This window comes from Aedes albopictus, chromosome 3 (assembly GCF_035046485.1).
Source record: "Aedes albopictus strain Foshan chromosome 3, AalbF5, whole genome shotgun sequence".
Lineage (NCBI taxonomy): Eukaryota > Metazoa > Arthropoda > Insecta > Diptera > Culicidae > Aedes > Aedes albopictus.
The window spans coordinates 94,998,285-95,002,597 of NC_085138.1; the positions used below are offsets into that span (position 1 = coordinate 94,998,285).

The window sequence follows — 4,313 nt, forward strand, 5'->3', positions numbered from 1 at the left end:
AAGACGCTAGATTGCATCGCAACCTAGCGATTTAGGACCAAAAAGTGCAACCTTACTTGCATCTTGTCACTTTAATTTGAAGAAGAGAGAGTCGATGAAGAGAACTCTCTCATGTTACTTTCGCCCTTATTTAAACTCAATCTAGAAATGCGGATTTTTCCGGTTAGCAAAGGAAGTGTCATTCCCCCTGGAATGAATACAATTTTTAGTCGATCTTGCTCATTTTTGAGTGGACCGACTTCTGCGTATATAGAGCTTGCTGACGTTTATTGTCCGTACAGTTGAATTTCGGTTAGAAACTGATAAATGTTGATTATCTGGTTAGAAAAGGATATTGTTCGGCAGTTGAAAATCGGAATTTTTACACGCGAAAATCTATTTTTCTCCTGAACCGTACGTCGGGCAAAGTGCGCTGGAAAGAGGGCCAGATTCGCTGCCCGGATAAAAACTTACCATAGAGTGTTTGGTGAAAACCATTTCTGCACCATACAGTGTACCAGCTACAATAAAGTGTATTGTAATGAAATGGTTCGCTATACTATACATTTACATTGGATTTTTATGTAACAATATATCATACTGTTTTTCTTACGTTTGAACCATTCACTTTTCCGAAACATTATTTTTCCGTGAATTTTTAATTATTATTCGTTTAAGATTTTTTTCGTGCTTTGTTTTGTTAATGTTTGTGACTTTTTTGCTGCAAAGGAAAGGAAAGAGAAAAAAGTGAATAAGTTGAAACATCAATTTTAAGTCAATAACCAAGGATGCTTTCGATCACCTGGCAATCATTTGACTCATTTATCCATAACTCAGTTCAGAAGCATAATATTGAAATGAGATGTTCGACAAACTTGTAGATAAGTGGTTTTCCTACAATTGGGTTGTTTAGTGAATAAAATATTGCTATTTTCTATAGCCTAGTCGAAAGAGCTAATTTTTCTGAGTATAACGTGATTTTATTGGATTCCAATACTTTTGTTTTGATGGTTAAATCAACAAAACAGTTTTCATTTTCGTGGATAGAATGACAGTTCAATCGATAAAATGACAGTTCGACCCGAACAAAAAAAAATCCCCATACAAACTTTGAATGCATTTTAAAAATAGTTTCGGGACTCCAAAAATTATGAAATTTTGGATTTCGACTAATTGTTGGGCGGAGAATCCGATTATGAAATAATCTGGATACCCCTAAAGAACCCAATTATCACCAAGGACGCCATATCCTAAATCTCATATATGCGGCGTGAGAGAGCTAGTACCACCTACTCATACTAAACGATCAAAAAACACTTTTACGCCGTAAATATAAAAGTTAGAATATGGCGTGCTTGGTGATAATTGTAGGAAAAACACTTATCAACAAGTTTGACGAACATCTCATTTCAATATTAGGCTTCTGAACTGAGTTATAGACAAATGAGTCAAATGATTGCCAGATGATCGAAAACATCCTTGTCAATAACATGTTTAAATCAGTGATAAACCAGATGTCCTAAGAACTGCAGGTCCAAGCAGGGGTCCAAGAGATATGGCGGGCTAGGTGTGTAGAGTGCGATGAGAGAAATACGAATGTAGGCCAACTCGGAAAGATGCAGGTCAGATTACCGTAAATCAGTGGATGAGTTCAACACTATTCTTTTGGTATTTGCTTTTAGGGGAGTTTTCTCCTCTTCTCTCATGTGAACTTGCCTTCAACCACAATCGAATCAAATTCGATTGACAAACTTTATCTTTGACGTAGAGCCATCTTTAACATATGGACTGGACTGTACATTGAAATGACTTCTAATATAGGTTCGTCTGCGGGTTCGCTTTTTAACCTAACTTATATTTGAATAGAACTTGACAGTTTTCTTATGAGTTGTTATATATTTCAAACTTTAGCCAAACTGGAGCCTCAATATTGCAATAACGATGAAGCACGCTGTAATGATACTTATGTACCTCGTCACCCACTTCATGCAACTACATTAGTGGTCTAATAACACTTAGCGCACTCGGCATAGTTCCATCATGCCGCTTAAAGTGTTGCCACAAATAATGCTTAGTTTGCAAAACCCGGTTATCTGGCTGGTGGGGCATGGGAGCCTAAGCTTCAACTGTTAATGCAATCAGAGACTACTCAGACTTAGACGTGGGCGATCCTATATATGAAGGGTTATCCAAAACGCTGTGGAGAATTTCCAAAGCGCATAATAATACAACATAACAAAAGAAAACCATTCCAAAACCATTTGATTAAATGTATAACCAGTAGTGAAATTACAATTAAAAACAATTTATTTACGGTACATTTTATTGTTCGAAACCATTCATGTACCATACAATGTACGGTATATTTAAACCCACGTATCAGAATTTAGAACAATTCATTAACAATAAAATGTATGGTTTTGCAAAAATATATATATGGAGAAAAATATTTTTTTATATTGTTACGATACTTAACAACCTGTATAATATATTGTAAAAATCTTATTGCAGACTACATCTCAAATTGGACTATCATACTTTTTTTGGTACGCCTAAAAAGTGTGATAAAAGTGCACATTTGCCTCGGATCGTCTCGACGTCTTCGGTGCACTTATTCCTCCATTTACAAGGAATAAGTGCACCGAAGACCTCAACTCGATCCGACGTGACCCTGCGTTGCAATCACACTTTGAAGGTGTGTGCACACTATTGTGTCAGTCCAATTTGGTGTGCAGTCAGCAATATTTACAATTCACGGTATGGTTTTTTACATTACATCTTATTGTTTTTGTATTTTTATTTTTACAGTGGTGTCTATTGTAAAAATATGGTTCTAAATAGTACTGTTACAATACAACGTTCGGTTTTTCTACTGTATTTTTTATTCGGGATAAGACATGCCAACAATGGCGGAAACATTATCAGGAGGCAGCGATCTGGAAGCACAATGACAATACAAACAACCCAAGAATACCGATCACACTGGTGGTGAAGCTGTAGGCAGAGAAAAAGAAGCCCCAGAATAAGCTTACGAAATCAACGATGGAACTCGTGTTGGACTCACCAAGCATATTTCTGTTTGGCCAGTACAATTTGGTCAAAATTTTAATGTAAGTAGTGGTAAAATATTTGGTATTGGTCAAATAGTGCGATGACACCTAGGATGACACCAGCACTCAATTGGGTTGTTTAGTGAATAAAATATTGTTATTTTCTATATCCTAATCGAAAGAGCTAATTTTTTTAGTATAACGTGATTTTATTGGATTCCAATACGCCAATACCTTTGTTTTGATGGTTAAATTAACAAAACAGTTTTAATTTTCGTGGATAGAAAGACAGTTCAATCGAACAAAAAATTTCGTCCCGAACAAAAAAATTTCCTCATACAAACTTTAAATACATTTTAAAATAGTTCCCGGAACCCAAAAATTATTAAATTTTGGATTCCGAATAATTTATGGGCGAAAAATCCTATTATGAAAAAATCCGGATACCCCGATACCCCTAAGGGGGTGTTCATAAACCACGTAGGCTTTTTGGGGGGAGGGGGGGTCTGACCAAAGTCTACGCTCCATACAAATTTCAAAATTTTTGTATGGTCAAAGGTCTACGAGGGGGGAGGGGGGTGGGTCTGAGATTGCCAAATTTTGGTCTACGTGGTTTATGAACAGCCCCTAAAGAACCCAACTGTCAAAGTTTTCTGTGAGAATAAGCAGGATAGCACAGGGGGAGTGCCACTAGTTTTGCCAAGCCGAAATATCCCAGAAAAACCGATAAAAGATGGAAAACCCACAAAGGGAACGTTCATAAATTACGTCCAACATTTGGGGGGGGGGGGAATCCAGGAAAGTGTGACAGTACGTGTATAAGGTACAGGGAAATGGCGTGACAGAGGGGGGAGGGGGGGTCTACAAATCCCGAAAAATGATGGACGTAATAAATGAACCTTCCCAAAAGGGCTAGTTCACAAATGTCATAACGCTGGAGGGGGTGGGCGAGGGGGTGGGCGGGTGTCCTTCATGGTGATACAGCCCGAACAAATAATTTTTCGTCCCATACAAACAGTGTTACGAAGGGGTGGGTGGGTGTCAAAATAGGCCAATTTTGGCGTTATGATATTTGTGAATGAACCCAAAGTAAAAGTAAATTCCAAGATAAATTCGTTCAGAAGTCCATTTTGTCCAGGTTTTGTCTTAAAAAAAAATCTGTTGCTTTTCGGGCGAAACGGTCGAACGCTTTCGGCAGAATAGTGTTACTGTGGCTGAACAAACGGCCATCCTTTTATTTTTCAGTGGGGCTGCAAAATGACATAACCTCTTCTGCATGCGTTA

At 37.6% G+C, this 4,313-nt stretch overlaps 1 long non-coding RNA gene across 1 annotated transcript in view; it reads right to left on the reverse strand.

Moving 5' to 3' along the window:
- LOC134291450 (uncharacterized) overlaps positions 1 to 4,313 on the reverse strand; it is a 383,602-nt gene that overhangs the window by 140,793 nt on the left and 238,496 nt on the right. The window lies entirely within an intron of this gene.